This window comes from Tenrec ecaudatus, chromosome 13, assembly GCF_050624435.1.
Source record: "Tenrec ecaudatus isolate mTenEca1 chromosome 13, mTenEca1.hap1, whole genome shotgun sequence".
NCBI classification, from domain to species: domain Eukaryota; kingdom Metazoa; phylum Chordata; class Mammalia; order Afrosoricida; family Tenrecidae; genus Tenrec; species Tenrec ecaudatus.
In genome coordinates, this window is record NC_134542.1 from 86,471,473 (window position 1) to 86,488,886 (window position 17,414).

Genomic DNA, 17,414 nt, shown 5'->3' on the forward strand with positions numbered 1-17,414 from the left:
CATTGGTTTGTTGTTGTTGTTGCTTTGTTGTATATTTTGCTTGGTTTTGCTCTGTATCTGGGAGAGGAGCAGGTGAAACTATTGCTTTTTGCAGTTGACATGAAAATCCCCAAAGCTCCACAACAGGTGTACTGGCAGCGATAGAGGAATATTGAGGAATGGCATTATATAGTGCTTTTCCTTGTCTCATTATGGTTTGCACCTTTAGGTCAATTTTGTCAGAGATTAGGATTGCAAACCCTGTTTTTTTTTTTAAGTTACCATTTGCCTGGTATATTTTCTGCCAGTCTTTTCTTCTTAGTTTTTTTTTTTCTGTGAGTTTCAGATATTTCTCTTTCAGGCAACAGTTTGATGGGTTATGTTTTCTGAGCCACTCTGCTAGCCTTTTTCTATTAATGGATGAGTTGGGGCCATTGACATTCAGAGTTATCACGATCTGTGGGTTCATTGCTGTCATCTTGTACCTGTGTTGTGTTTGGTGTTTTTCTATCTCCCTTCATATCAGTGTGCTCTCTGTTTGAGGCTCCATTCTTGCCTTTTCCCTCTGAGGCAATTTTATCTTGGTAATTGTTTTCAGTGCATTCACATCCAAGTGGAGTTGCTCTATTTGGCGGTTTCCTGTTTGTGATTGGTGGATGTTGGTCTTCTGACCATAGTGATTTGGCAAGGATTTTCTTCAGGGATGAGTGTCTTATGGTGTATTCTCTGTGTTTCCCCTTGTCCTGGAAGACTCTTACCTCACCATCTATCTTAATAGAAAATTTGGCAAAGTAGAGGATTCCCGTGGGGGCATTTTTTTCTTTCAACTTTTAGAAGATGCTACTTCACTCTCTCCTCCTCTTCATGGTTTCTGCTGATAGATATGAGCACATTCTTACCTAAGCACCATTGTTCGTGACCACCTTTTTTTTTACCTCTTGCTTCTCTTTAAGTTTTCTCTTTTTCCTCAAAGTTGGGTAATACAACCTTGGTGATTAATTCTGAGGTTGAGTCTAAATGGTACTTTCTTTGCTTCCTGTATGAGTGTCTGATTCTCATTCATTAAGGTGGTGAAGTTTGCTTCCAGAAATTCCCTTGCTAATTTAGCTTTGGCTTCTTTGTTGAGTCTTGTTCTGGTAGATAAATTATTTAAATATTTTTCCTCTTCACAGCATCTGTCATTGATGTCAGATTTTCTTCTGCCTTTCTGATTATCTTGTTTGACTGTCTTTCCTGTTTGTTGAAGTCTGTCTGGATGTCCTTGAGGTTGCTGGTATGATTCTATGCATCTACTAATCTGTTGGTGAGGTCAGTGATCTTGTATTTTGCTTGTTACTTCATCCATTAGTTCCTGTATTTCCCTTTGGTGGTATGGACTTCATTCCCTCTATTATAGGCTCCATCTCCTCTATCATTGCATCCTTCTCCTGCATTGCTTCCGTCATATCCTGAATTACTCTAAGCAGCATTCTGAAAATTTATTTTTGTGGCAGATTAGTGTCTGATTCTATGAGTGTCATTAGATTTGTGACTACTTCCATTGTTGCATTTTGTTTTTCTTGTTTTATTCTTGAGGGTGTTGAAGTATGTTGCTCTTTGCATGTCATTTTGGAACTAGGTATCATGTCTCTGGAGACCAAGGGGCCCTGAGCTTTCTGGTTTTGAGGACTACCTGTTACCTACTATGGTGGTGAGTCAGACTGCTATTTAGGCAGGGTGCTGCGAAGACTCAGTTGCCACTGGCAATTGGAGGGCCTTGGAGTCTTGGCTGAGGCATGTGACTGTAGGTTGCCACTGACTGGGCTGGGGCAGGACTGTAGCATGGGTAAGGGCCTGGTATAGTCTGCCTGTTCACAATTTGCAGCCTTTTAAAGACTTTCTGTGGAACCCAGAACTGGCTTTTGGCTTGGGCTGATAGCTACCAGACCTGTTCAATTTCCCCATTTTGTTATGTTAAATTTCTAGGTTGTGCTATGGAGATGAGTTGTTATTTTATGCTCAAAGACAGGACAGAGTTCTGGCTGCTTGCATTCAAAGTTACACAATGGACCACAGACTGGAATTGAGAGCGTTTTTGTTGTTTGTTTGCTTCTTCTTCTTTTTAAAATTTTCTCCTTTTTATAATGGGCTTGTGTGGTGCCCTGGTATCAGGGCTGTGCTGCGCTGTACCCCAGAGAAGGGGATCAGATTGGCGGAGTGGGTTTGGGGCTGACTGTAATTGAATTCTCCCCTAGCTTCACTCCTGCATCACTCCCACCACTATCACGCACAGCCTGCCAGTTGTATTCTGGGGAATTGCGTTCTGTCAAGGGTAAATATCCCAGGGGGTCTTCAATCACAGCAAATTATTATCTAATTATCTATTGTTACCCACACTGGCAGGCATGGAGCTGGATAGATGGGTAAAGAGGGGACCAATATAGTCACCCAGTTCCTGGACTTCAGGAGCATGAAGAATAGCAGAGAGAGGAACTCTGTTGTGAGGTCTTATGGATAGTTCTCAGAGGTTTTCCACGAACTGGGGATTATGACCTCTTTTAGACAGCAGCCTGGGTAAATTACGGCTCACTGCAGGTCTTTTATTTTGGGCCCAGGAAGGGATGGCGGATGCCATCCTGGCAAGTGTTTAGTAGAGCCCATGGACAGATACAGTGAGCTTAGAGTGTTTCAGCGCGTTCTCAGGTTGCTCCCTGGGTGAAATTCACAGGGGGCGGTCTGAACCAGACCCTTTACACTGAATCTATTTTTAGCACCCTACTTCCCAGTATTGGCCTCCTCACCTCTTAATTTTATGGTCTAGCAACAGGAGTCCTGGGCAGGTGTTTCTACCTGGATTCCATCTGACTCCCTCATTGCTTGTCCACTCACAGGGTTTTAAAAGTTAACCTTGTCTGATTTATATTATATAATATCCCCCCTTTCATTAATAAAGTTGTGTTCACTCCAAAAGGGTGTGTATTTGAAAGTTAGGAAATGGTAGCTCACATAATGAAATGTTATTTCTCTTCTTAGGTGTTGAAGCCAATTATGATTCAGAAGGACACTGTGTAACAGAGACAACAGCCCCATAGAATGTTCCAGGCTGCAGTCATTATGGGAGCAGATTGGCAGCTCTTTCTTACAAAGAACCACTGGGTAAATTCAGATTGCCAATCTCAAGGTTAGCTGTTGAGAGTCATAATGAAATTATCCATTAGAATTGGGGAAATGTTAAAGGATGCTCCTGGAAAAGGCAAGAAGTACAAAACACTTTGAGCCTAAAAGTCCTTGGAAAGTTCCTGACAGAATTCCAAGCTGATCAGCTGGGAATGCTGAAAGGTAGCCTGGTAACACTGCCAGTGAAATTGTGGAATGGGCATGTCATCAAAATGAGCTCTCCCATTTGCTTTAATGAATGGGAAAATGAATTTGCTTTATTGTTGAGAGAACTGAAACTCAGTGAAGTGAGTATCAAACACTCAGAGAATAGCCGCATTGGTATTTTCCCTACAAATGTGTGGGGATAAATCAGTGCAATATCTAATACTACTTCTCCCATCTGTGGCCATTACGTATACCACAGCTTTGTTCTGGAAGCTGATGGGTTATGAGCCTGCTCCTATTCCGACTGGATTCCACTCAAAATTTTAGCGGTATTTTGAGTTTTTGGTTTCTGTAACATAGTGAGTAAATGAAATAAACCTGTATAAGAATAAGAATTTGTGAAAATTGAATAAAAGTTAAAAAGTTTTCATTATATATCTCCTGATAAGATAAATATTGTAAGTGATAAAAGTAATTCAAATGTATTATTCTCAGAGATACTTCATGAGATTGGCAGCCATAGTCTCTGATGTTTTAAGAATGAACACGCTAAAAGGTGGTTGTAAGGATAAGATGGCTTCATAAACACAGTAGAATGAGGAGTTCCGGGAGATTATGAAGAACTCTTCCTTTCTACTATAAAGTTTATATTAACAAAATCACAACTGAGAAAATTGAATAGAATGATATTATTCCTCTCCTGTGACTAATACTAAAGTGACTGATGCTATGTCAAACCAAATAGATGCTGAAATAAGATCTCATTGTGATTTTCATTAAAGTCTATATTTTGGTTAATAGAAAAAAGAACAGTAGCAACTGAGTTTTCTTTTCATTTATATTACAGATTCTTAGTGCATATATGGACAAAAAAATAAATCATTGCACCTTTATATGCTAACATTTTGAGAAAATCTAGAAGACAGAAACTATCATATCACTTCATTATTCTAAGAAGAAAATATAAGTACATATGTTATAAATTTAATTATAGCAATTGGCATGCTACACCATAGCTCACATATGTGCTAAAATTAAGGTTAATAGCTATTAAGTAGTATAAAACAAATATTATGCTCAAAAGACCAATACTCTTGGGAGATACCAGTTAGAGAGTCAATGGTAGGTGTGAAAAGCAGAAAGGGAAGGAAATAAAAAAATAATTGAAATTATAGCAGAAGAAGAAATAGATCAAGTGATACCACATAGAAACAGAAATAAGGAGTAAAGCGAAGCCATAACACAGAAACAAGGGGAGTTTGGGGGAAGAGGTTAAAATGAATTTAGATTGTGACATTAGTTGATTGACAGGGAACAACTGATCCCTGTGTCAGTAAGTTTAGGCAAGCCTAGTATGTAGTAACAAATAATCTCCAAATTATTAATGGCTAACAGAGTTAAATGCTTACTTATCATTTTAATTATATACAACAAAGACAGCTGTAGCTTTCCTCCATCCTTTTTCTTTTTTTTTTTCTTAACAATTTATTGGGGCTGATACAATTCTTTTCACAGTTCATACATATACATACATCAACTGTATAAAGCACATCTGTACAGTCTTTGCCCTTATCATTTTTTTCTCTTTTCTTCTTTTACATTTTATTAGGGACTCCAAAAACTCTTACCACAATTCATACATATACATACATCAATTGTATAAAGCACATCCATACATTCCCTGCCCCAATCATTCTCAAGGCATTTGCTCTCCACTTAAGCCCCTTGCATCAGGTCCTCTTTTTTTTCCCCCCCTCCCTCCCCTTTCCCCCCTCCCTCATTTGCCCTTGGTAATTTATACCTCGTTATTTTGTCATATCTTGCCCTATTCGGGGTCTCCCTTCCCCCCTTCTCTGCTGTCCCTCTCCCAGGGAAGAGGTCACATGTGGCTCCTTGTAATCAGTTCCCCCTTTCCAACCCACTCACCCTCCACTCTCCCAGCATCGTCCCTCACGCCCTTGGTCCTGAAGGTATCATCCACCCTGGATTCCCTGTACCTCCTACCCTCATATGTACCAGTGTACAGCCTCTGTCCTATCCAGCCCTGCAAGGTAGAATTCGGATCATGGTAGTTGGGGGGAGGAAGCATCCTTTTTCTTTGCAGACTCTAAATGGTTAAAATTCTGTTCTTGGCTATTTTAAAAATAATTAGATGTCTAAAGCTTTGAGTTTACTTGGCACCAAGAGTCAGAGTCATCTTTGGATCATTTAATATGATCTGAAATAACCTACTATTAATCTTAGATGCACCTACATATATATATATATATATATCAACAGATATTTAAACATACCCTTCAAGTACCAGCAACAATACTAATGAAATTCAGATAGGAACAGGAGAAAGACAATTTTGCCTTTTTTTTTTTTTTTAGTAAACCCAAAGCCATGAGTGAATGGTGAATCTCAGCAACAATATAAGGAATTTCTGAGGCTGCAAACCTATAAAGGAACAGATAACCTCACCTTCCTGCTACAGATCACGTGGTAGGTTTTAACACAACTTTGTGGTTAGCAACACATTGCTGACCTGACAGTGACATGAGTCCTCTGTTTTGTGAGAATGACATAATAAAACCAAAGTAAGTCTTTTTTTAAAGGGAACATGTCTTTATTATTAAAATTTCCATAATTTTAACTATTACATTTAAGAAATGATTGTTATTTATAAACAAATATTAAAGAGTAAACATAGGAAACTAAAGTTTAAAAATAAGTCTTGAAAAAACTTATAATAGTCCCAACTTTCATTTCAAAAGGGTTCTTTAAATCATTTTATTGGGGACTCGTACAATTCTTATCACAATATATACATACATACATACATACATTGTGTCAAGTACATATGTACATTTGTTGCCATCATCATTCTCAAAACATATACTTTCTACTTGAGCCCTTAATATCGGCTCCTCATTTTTCCCCTCCCTCCCCATTACCCCTTCCTCATGAACCCTTCATAATTCATAAATTATTATTTTGTCATATGTTCCACTGTCCTATGTCTCCCCCTGCCCTCTTCTCTGCTGTCCATGCCCCAGGGATGAGGCCATATGTAGATTCTTGTAATTGGTTCCCCCTTCCCACCCCACATTCCCTCCACATTGCCACTCTCACCACTGGTCCTAAAGGGGTCACCTGTCCTGGATTCCCTGTGTTTCCAGTTGCTATCTGTACCAATGTGCATCCTATGGTCTAGCCAGATTTGTAAGGTAGAATTGGGATCATGATAGTGTGTGGGGGGAAGCATTTAAGAACTAGAGGAAAGTTATATGTTTCATCATTGCTACCCCGCACCCTGACTGGCTCATCTCCTCCCCACAACCCTTCAGTAAGGGGGTTTCCAGTTGCCTGCCTATGAGCTTTGAGTCTCCACTCTGCACTCACCCTCATTTACAATGATATGGTTTTTTGTTCTTTGATGCTTGATACCTGATCCCTTCAAAAGCTCATGGTCACATAGGCTGGTGTGCTTCTTCATGTGGGCTTTGTTGCTTCTGAGCTAGATGGCCGCTTAAGTCTAGATAACGAATGATATCAGGAAAAACACCAACTATGGTAAGATAACTTTTGATGACTCCAATTTCAAATGTCGTAAATGAGTTATGACCAAGGTAAGAAACACAACTGCTCCACACCCAACACTGCAAGGAGGCTTCAAATCATGGAAAATGACATGGAGAGATGATGAACTTTTTCACTAATTACACATTTTAAAATTGTGATTTAGCTGGAGGTTTACACTTCAGATAATCAGGTTTGTATTCAGCAACTTAAAGTACTTATCTAACCACCCAATAGCTTGCCCTGTGCCTTCTTTGTTTTCTGTTCTCCTTCTTGCAGAATGGTATCTACCCTTGCTTCCTAGTTAACACTTGTCTACCCTCTTATCTAGCATAGTGTGTCATCTTTTCTCTTGCCAGTCCCTTCATATTCAGAAGTACCCCACCAAGAAAACTGGAATTGTTCTGGGTAGAGCAGAGCTTTTGTAGTGTGAAATGTTTCGGCTAAGCAAGCATCAAGCAACTTGCTCTAGGTTAGTGCACCCAGTGGCCTCACCCAGGAAGGTTCTCTCTGGTCACAGTGGAATTTTTCGTAAAAGCGGTTTTGCTGAAACCTTGCTTTTTATGATTGGCAATTTAAGAGAACAGTGTGCAGCTGTGAAATTTTGTTTCCTGGAGAAACTGTTGTGATGTGATGTTGAACACAACTTACAGGGACAGCACTTTGGGAAAAACTCAAGTGTACCAGTGGTTTTGTCATTTCAAAAGAGGTAAAATGTCAATTGTTGATAAAACCTCTTCTGGACTTCCGTCAACTTGCTGAACAAATGAAATGTTGACTAGTAGTGCATTTGAATTTCATTCCGCCACGTCAAACTGTTAATCAGCTCTCTATTTACAGCAATGGTTCTCAACCTGTGGGTTGTGACCCCTTTGGAGGCTAATCGACCCTTTCACAGGAGTCACCCAATTCATAACCGTAGCAAAATTACAGTGATGAAGTAGCAATGAAAATAATTTTATGGTTGGTCAGTCACCACAACATGAACTGTATCAAAGGGTCACAGCATTAGGAAGGTTGAGAACCACTGATTTAGAGGTTCTGAAAAGATTCCATAACAGTGTGAAACCAAAAAAGGTCTGATTTGTTGCAGATGGGGGACTAGTTTTGCAACCACAACAATGCACCTGCTCATGCATCCATCTCATTGTGTGCAAACTTTTGACAAAAAACAGCCATGCCTCTCTTGCCCCATGCACTTTACTTACCTGACCTCACTGTGTGACTTCTTTTTGTTTATGTGAATGCAGAGGAACATGAAAGGACAGCAACTTGAAGATGAAGAGGTGACGAGAAAAAGAAGGGAAGTGCCGCCAGTCTTCCAACAGATGAATTTGAAAAATGTTTCCAAAATGGAATCACAGTTCGAGTAATGTATTAAGTGTAATGGAGAGTGCTTTGAATGTGATAAAGTTGTTTTGCAAAAATAATATAATACATAGCTTTGAAAAAAATTCAATTTTTGAGGGGGTACCTCCTCATATATTTGATCATTTCCCTTAGAATCATTTCTATAGAAAACTCTTTCTTTTTTTTTTTTGAAAATTCTTTCTTTGAATTATTCCCTTTTAATTATTAAACAAGAGTGAACTGCTTCTAAATATATCTTTATATTAAATCTAACAATGATTTTTATGCTATATCAGTGAAAATCACGTTCGTATTTGAAAAATTTATAATTAAGTTGTGCTAGTACTTCATCATCATCAGTAAACACTGTATCCATGTTAGGAGATGAATTCACATAAAACACCCAAACTCTAATGGTGATGGTGGTTGAGGTAGTTAGTTTATTGTGCCAACCTGGCCAATAAACACATGTGGGGTTAATTGAAGGGTGGAGGTATAAATGGCTCGGCGAGCCTCACCTGCCTAGTTCTCGGGTCTCTTGTTTTGTGATCGTCAGACCAGGGTGCAGCTGCCATTGCCAGTTCCCTGCTTCAGCTTGCAAGGCTCACTTTCTGCAAGACATCCCCAAGGAGAAGCCACATAGACCTAATCTGATGCAGTCCTGGGTGCTGGAGCAGACAAGTGGAGAACCCAGCCAGTGTTGAGATGCTTACATGTTCATTGACTCGGCTTTCCTCCTGCAGTCGGCATCATTGTGTGTGTTTTGTGAGATGGAGGAGGACTTTGTAGATTGGTGTCGGGCATATGGGCTAATGTTGGACTTGTGGGCTTGGGCAGCACTGGCTTGGGATGGTTTCTTGATGTGCACTTACCCTTTACATAAAACTCTGCCTTATACATATGAGTTTCTGTGGATTTGTTTCTCTAATGTACCAAGACTAACATAGTGGTTTAATGAAATTTCTTTTTTCATAAATAGTTTTATTGGCATGTAATTAAAAAATCAAAACTACAGTAGTTCAATCATATTAAGAAGAGTTGTACAATCATCATCGTAATCGATTTTAGGACATTTTCTTCATTCTTGCCCTCATGATTAATAGGTCCCCATTTCCCTTCAACTTTTCCCACCAAACCCTTACGGAACCATTGATCCAGTTATGGTCTCTATAGATTTACTTATCCTGAATCTCATGCTCACACAATTTTTTAAATGAACGAAATATATTAACAATGTAAAACAGAGGGAAAACTTCAGTGGAAAATAAAGCAAAAAGTATTAAAAATTAGAATAAATTTAAAATGGGTTGAAAGGTAGATCAAATGAGAAGGTCAGAGGGGATTTCGCACAGGCTTAATCCACATGTATTTCCCTCAACTTTTTAAATTGAAATAACTTATCCACAGGGAGACCCAATAATAAGGTATTACATTTTAACCTAGCTATGTCTGACTTCACAATGCTCTCTGTATGATAGCAGGAGTATTCACATCCCTCAATTATGGTCAGAGGGGAGTCACCAGAGGCTTCATCCATGTGTGGACCTTACAGATGGATTTTGGGCTTCCACTGTCATCTGCAGTCTTCTACAAACCAGGTGTTCACAATTTAAGTTCTAATACCACTCCCTTCTTTGGATTTGGATTTTATTATTCACCACCTTTGGATCACAAAGGCTGGAGTGTGTCTTTCTCCCCCCCCCCTTTATCAGGGGAGAGAGTAAACGAAGTCCCCCACTACCACAAATTATGCTGTCGAGTTTCCCACATTTGGGGAAATCACAGGGGTCAGCACATCTGGAGTGCAATACGCCTCACCATGGGAAGACCACATTCATAATAATGGCATTGACCTTGCCAGGTATGTGTAAGGAGTGCTTCTTTCATGTGGACTTAGTTGATGCTTCACTTAGAAGGCTGTTTGAAGACAAGCCTTCAAGATATTAAACAATTCATGTTGATAATATGACTCTTGTGTTCAAGCCCCTGTAATTCCCACCAAATGACTGTGTGTGGCTACGTAAATAGGGTGTGTGCATAACACAAATAGAGGGGCTTGGATCATTTTTTGGTACTGAGTCCCCTATACCCCGCCCCCCGCCCAGGCTATGAGGACATTACATCTTTGAAGCAACGGCGAAGAGAGAGAATGTTCAGCACCTTGAAAGAGCATGTGCAAAATTTCTGTCTGCAGTGGTGAACGAAGTCCTTTGAGACCAGATGCACCAGAGACTGTGGTACAGAACAGAATCAAGACTATGGAGTGTCTTCTCCCCATAGTCGCTGCAGACTGTAGAACTGTGGGATAGAGCAACCAGTGGACTGGATTCCTGGGCCCTGGAAGCACAGGCCAAGGGACTATGCAGATGAAAGGTTGGGGACCGGAGAGAGACTTGCTGGCTGGCTGAGGAGAGGTGTTGCTGTGGGCCAGTGCCTGTATCTTGATTAATAACTTATCCTGACTAGTGGTCACCTATTAATTTACCTGAAATTGAAAACCTAGCTCAATGTCAGCACGTTCGTGCTAATTCATAGCAACCCTTTAATGCAGGGTAAAACTGTCCTTGTGTGTTTCAGAGACAAATTATGAGATTAGAAAGCCTCATCTTTCTTCCTACAAGTGGCTGGTAGATTTGAACTGCTGACCTTGTAGTTAGCAGCTCATTGCATAACTATTAGACCACTAGGGCTCCTAGCTTCTCTAATTACCCCCATCATTCTGAGCATTGTCTTTGAGTTCTGTGAGTCATCAAGCTCTGCACAGAGGCAGAGCTGGTAGGAAGAACTAGCAGTGCCAGAGCAGGAAAGACGGATAGAGCATGGAGGCATATCTGGGTCCTGCCTCCTGGCAATGGAGAGACCCGAGGAGATCAGTTACGGCCACTGATGCCAGTTATTGCAGTGACAAAAACGCGGAATCAGAAATAAACTATGAAAATATATCATTCACCTATTCAAGCATATGCTTTGCTTTACCACCAAGCATTCTTTTCAAAATATTCCATGCATATTTTCATGAGATAGTAAATTTATTCAAACACTTAATTGGAAACTGAACAAGCCAATGTTATACTGTTTCCCATTCAAGTATTTTATATTTATGAAGTTAAAAATGGAAATAGCAGGGGGGAAAAAAAGAGCCACAACAGATCTGTATTATAAGTTCAAGACAAATCATTGGCTAACCCAGAGACAATGAATTAACGTGAATCAAATCGGGACATTGTGTAGTAGGACTTTTAGAATTTCAGGCTGCATACAAATGTCCAGGCAATGACAATGCTGGTGATGCACAAACCACACATGGAATATCCTGGTGCTTTTTGACAGTAAACTCTATTTCAAAAATACCCCAGAAAGACACAGTCAAATATGAAAGTCCTATTTTACCTTCTTCCATCAGTTTTTCCCAAATATGATTGCACTTCTAATTGGCTGAATTCTTCAATGGGCCTTCCTCACAGGGAGATTGGAATAGAATTCACCATAGGTCAAATAGTACCAGCCTGTCTTCATCAAAATTTTATTCTTAACTTTATTTCAAAGCATAGAAGTTTAACTGAATCTCACCAGAATATCAGCCTCTAATCCCACAGGGAGATTTTTCATTCTTTCATAATGCACTTCCAGTGACCACAAGGAGCGTTACTGATGGGGTTCAGGGAAACACATTAAGCCTCCACCCATGCTCACTGAAGGTGGAGAAGGAAGCGCACACAGTGGAACCATTCTAGTGGAATCCTTTGAGATGAAATATATTGAGTCAATGGGATTAATATTTAGGATGACTGCGGTTCCGTTACTGTGTATAGTGGATGTTACTCGGTCAGTCTAGAGAGTAGTTAAAAAGGGGCCATTGGTCAGATTATAACCTAACACTCTTGCAAAGACTGGGAACATCACAAGTCATTCTATGTAACTACTTATGGAAACATAGCATACATGTACCTCTTACCTCTGTCCGGTCATGATTTATAGCCTAATGAAAATGCTTCTGAATGCTTTTCTCTTTCAGATTGAAGTTGCATACCAAATGTGTATCCTGTTTAGAAAACAACAAAGAAGCAAGTTTCAGTCCATTCCCATCTAGTAGACTTGCTGTTAGAAGCTTTGTTATTCAGTTCTCCTCCGTGGTGACTGAAAAGTAAGCATTAATTGTTCCCTACTACTAGCTTTCACGTTAATAGTCACCAAGCGTGTTACTGATTCTCCCTTTGATAATGTATATCATACAGAGTTAAAATACAAACCATTTCTTTCCATTTGTTAAAAAATGTGCTAAAGTGAACTGATGAGAGAAATAAATGTATTCCATTTATTGCATCAAACACACTCATGGTTTTTTTCCCTACTAATTATGGCTATTTAATTGCTGAGATAAATAAATGTGCTCTTTGTCTCAAACAGAAGGGTAGAGTAACTTTGAATAAACAGAAAGGAAGTTCTGTTATTATTATTATTTTAATTCATTATACCAAATTTTGGGACAAGACGTCTTTCACTTTCTTGGGATCTTACACACACTTCTACCTCGAAGATTACAACGTAAGAACGACTCTGGAGTAGTTCCACTCTATCACAGAGTGTCACTGTGAGTTAGAATTGATGTGATCAACTCCAGTCAAGCACACTGCCATCAAGTGGATTCTGATACTATAGGACAGGGAGGAAGTGCCCCTGTGACTTTCCGAGATGTAAGTCTTTATTGAAGTAGAAGTCTTCTCTTTCTGCCTTGTGGTGTGGATGGTGGTTTTGAACTGCTGACTTTGTGATTAGCAGTCCAATGTGTAACCATTACACCACCAGGTCACAGCCATAATTGACTTGATTGTACATAAAAATAATATATTCGAAACATGGATCCTCTTTGTGATTCATGGTTACCTAAAGAAAATGATGACACCCCTCTATGAATGAGAAAGAATTTTATATCAACACGTAAGAAAGCATCCCAGCCAAGTCCAACTCCAGTCTACAAGTCTGATGGAAGCCAGGACCCTCTTCAGACTCATGTATCCGTGAGCTGATGAGGCAGAGGGGTGATACACAATGCAAGAAGATCACAGGCCGGTGGGTGCAGAGTCTTGTGGATACAAAGTCTGTGGAAACATGGCAGTGCTCTGGTGACTGTAGGCACACTGAGTTTCAGTAGGCAGGGAGGATGAGTGGCCAGAGCAGTCCCCAGAGTCCCTCACTCATAACAAAAGGCTACCCCCACCCCACAGGGAAGGACCATTAAGCAACCACTTGATTGACTATTTAACGGCATTCCTAGCCATCCAGTTGACATAAAATCATCCAACTACTATAGACTTCTTTTAGATTTTTGTTTTATTGAGATGAAATACATGTTAAATAAAATAGACCATTATATAGTGTACCGTGGCATTTAGTACATTCAGTGTCCTACATCATTATGGCAATCTAATTCAAATACAATTTCATCATTCCAAGTGAAAACCTCATACCCATTAACATCAATCCATGTTTTCCTATCCCCCTGAAATAGAATATCTTGACCAAAAAATATGTTTTACTGTAATATTGCCTTAGTGTGCTTCAAAGCATGTTGTGAATTTCAGTCATTTTATAGTACCAAGAGTTTGTCCTTTAAAAGGTTATGTAGTAAATTTAGGATCTTATGTTGTTGTACTTAACTGATCATCTTTATTTTTATACATAAATCGCTTACCATGGCATTTGACGAGTTAAAAATTCCTATTAGTTTCTTTAACATGAGTACTTTACATCACCTGATTGCTTACAGAATATAAGCATCTGAGTTTGCTGAATTGTGACAGTTACAGTGTTTCAATTATGGACAACGTGTGGTTTTATTACAATATGCACCACATATAAATTTAATTATGTAATGTGTAATTTAATTACAATGTGTGCCATATATGTTTATACCACATAGATATATATACCACATGGATATTCATACTATAATGTATGCCACATGAATATTTACCAGAGAGAAGAATCTCCCCCTCTCTATCCTCTCTTGCCCTCTGTCCCACAGTAATTGGCTCACTGCCAATTCTGGGAGTTTGGGGACCTACCAGATTGCAACTCTGGAGCTAGGATTAATTTAACTCTGCAATCATGGTCCTGGTCTGCTGAACTGGGATTCATCCTCCTCGGTCACCACCAGCCTGTGGTCTTCCTGCTTTGATGTTCACCAGCCTTGGCAGTTACATGAGTCAGAAAAAGTCTCCTGCTTAATATCTGACGCATGGTTTGAACTGGACTGCAGGTAGCCATTTCTACAACTATGTGAGCCGCTTTATGATATAACTATAAAGATAAGTATAAATAGAGAAATGCTATAAATAGAAATTCTATGGATATAAATTGGAACAATGTATATAATGTATATAAAGCTATACTTGTATTTATAATATATACATAATTTCTTATTTATAAATATGTAAATGATGTCTTCTTATAATGTTTCTATTCATATCATTCTAAATAGTAACTGTGTATGTAATTATATATGTAATCATATACATAATTTCTATTTATAGTATTTCTAATTATAATATATATTAATCACTGGTTTTGTTTCTCTGAAGGACCCAGAATAAATGGTTAAATGAATAAAATAAATAAATGAATACAAAGATGTCAAAGATGTGGGATTTCTTTTCCTGAGTCTGAGTATAAAACTTGTTTTTGGTCCAGAAAGTCACCCTAGTCCTATTTTACTGTAATCATTGGCAGGTGTGAATCAATTCCAAGATTAGGTAATACAGCCCACTGTTTTTTCCACTGAGAATAATTCCTTCAGCTTTGATGTCAGTAAACAGCAGGGCTTCTAGCTGGTTCATTCCAGTATCACTTACTGCTGAGAATTTGCATTTTCATTCAGATATACTGAATCAAAATCTACAGTTTATAATCACACAAAACCATATGTATACGCAAGAACCACCTGATAATATTGTTATAATGTAGATTCAAAGAATGCAAATCTTAGTGGAAGTTGGAATTGGAAATGAATCTGATGGAAACCTTGGTAAACAAGGTATATATTTTTAATCATCAAATATATCTGCAAAATGATCTAATGCGCAATAATTGGTTCTGAATTTTGTATTCAGTTAACTTTGTTGGCACATCATTGTCTCAAAAAATTATACTTTTGTAACTGGATTATCCATCACTAGTATGATACTACTAATGAAATTGTTTTAAAGAAAATTAACTACAGTCAGGGCATCCATTCCCACTGGGCTGGCTCATCTGAAAGGCAGATTGGCTGAGTTTGTGTGATCTGTCTCTCTCCTTCTTCACCTTGTTTTGAAACTATAGTAAGGATCGAAATAGAACAATCTGTCCTAGAGCATTGTTATATTTGTATGTGAAGCATTTCTTTAGTACAGATATGAATGAGACATATTTTACCACGCTTATCATATCATTGTTTAAATGCTTATTATTTCTTCTTCAAATAGCATTTTAATGTTTTTGTTGTAATATAGTTAGTAAACTCAGAAACGAAGATAATGCATGTTTGTCTTAAATGTTTTGAACATAGCTCTGCTTAGCAGCATGTTCTTACATTAAATTATCTTTTATGGTGTTGGGTTCTTTCTAAATAACTGACAATAAGCTAAAAGAGAAAAATTAAGCTAAATGAAATAAACTAAAAGAGCAAGTTTTAAAAGAGCATAGAAAAGAAGATTGAATTCTCTTAACTTAAAAGGAAACACTAAACACATTTAACATACCATACCTAATGTTTTAATTTTATGATTTTTTACTTAGCTTTTATTTATTTTGAGAGAAAATATCGGTGATCTTTAAAGGTTATCAACATAGACCCTAGGAAAATAAATAATTAATTTTATATACAAGAGTTGAATTTTGATTAAACTGCCCAGTCTTCCATAGTGAAATGGAATTCATCTCTTTGGTAGTAATTTCTAAAACCGACACTTCATAACTAAAGGAATATTTCTTCCACTTTCTGATAATTTAAAGTAACCTACATATGGACTATGAAACTGTAGATAGCCTTATAAGAATCAATCTCCCTATTAGATAAAAATAGACATATACTGTGAAAGACCTTTGAATAGATTTCTAAGATTAAATTATTTGTTTACTATGTACTTTTATTTCAACCATTATTAGTATTACGAAGGAAGATAAAGTATAATTGAAATAAGAATTAAAGAAATACCCTAATGTAAAAGACAATAAAAATAGTTAACATTTTTAAAATTCTGTTAGATTCATTAGTCTTTAAATTAAAAAATTTGCATTTTCCTTTGAAACATGTAAAATAGAAACGCTATTCCCTTGTGTGTAAAAGAACAAAGAAAACAAATGAGCCTATTATCTATCTTCAAAGAGTGTTTTCAAAATCAAAATAGATTTCAGGCCTGCGGTTTTCATTCCTAATGTGAAATGGAAGGAACGCGAGTGTAATATGCTGTACTGGCAAGCTCCTTCAAAGGCTGCATTATTTGGTCCCTCAAATGGCATGTGACATTTTTCTAGGACAGAATCACTCAAGACCTGCCTTGGCCATGATCTCTGCTTTCATTCAGATGGGAAACTGCAGGGGAAGTGAGGTATTTAATATGACTCCTGTAGTTAAAGTCTCTGTTAGTCATACCAAGCGACCTTTCTCTAAATGAATCTGGGTAAGAAGGTGGGGGAGACACTGATAAGAGTCACCTGTGAGTAATTGTTACCAGTTTCAGTGCCATTGTCCTCCTACTGGACTTAAATTGGGCCCTGTGAGAAGCAGGGGAGGGGATCTAACTATTGGCAAGAGCTGGGAGTGGAGCATGCCCGCTGGACTCTGAGGTCCAGGAGAGGGCTGTGATGTCAGAGGAGAGGCAAAGGACCAGTGGCAAAAGGAGCAGGAACCAGAACATGAGGCAGGATGGTGGACTTCCCACCGCAGAGCAAGACAAGCTGAGTGCTTTGGGGCAAGAGGCTACATTGAGGAGTGGGGGTGCCTCTGGGTACTTAATTCAGGTACTTGGGTTCGATGACCCAAAGAGCTGGAATTGGGGTGCCTTTGGAAAGAGGTTCACATTGGAGCGGCATGCCCTTTGGGCATCCGAGCAGCTCTCAAAGCATTTTGTAACGTGGACTGGTTGAACAACTATATTGTGAGCATTTCCACCTGTACTGTAATCTTTCTTTAAACCCTTTCATCACGAACACTGCCCAGGAGTGCTGAGTGGCTATTG

The 17,414-nt window shown here is 38.6% G+C and overlaps 1 non-coding gene across 1 annotated transcript; it reads right to left on the reverse strand.

The window, feature by feature from the left end:
• Nucleotides 1-9,905: 9,905 nt before the first annotated feature.
• On the reverse strand, nt 9,906-10,065 carry LOC142425005 (U1 spliceosomal RNA). Its single transcript, XR_012779410.1, has one exon. It is a non-coding gene; the product is annotated as a U1 spliceosomal RNA (small nuclear RNA).
• Nucleotides 10,066-17,414: the final 7,349 nt, after the last annotated feature.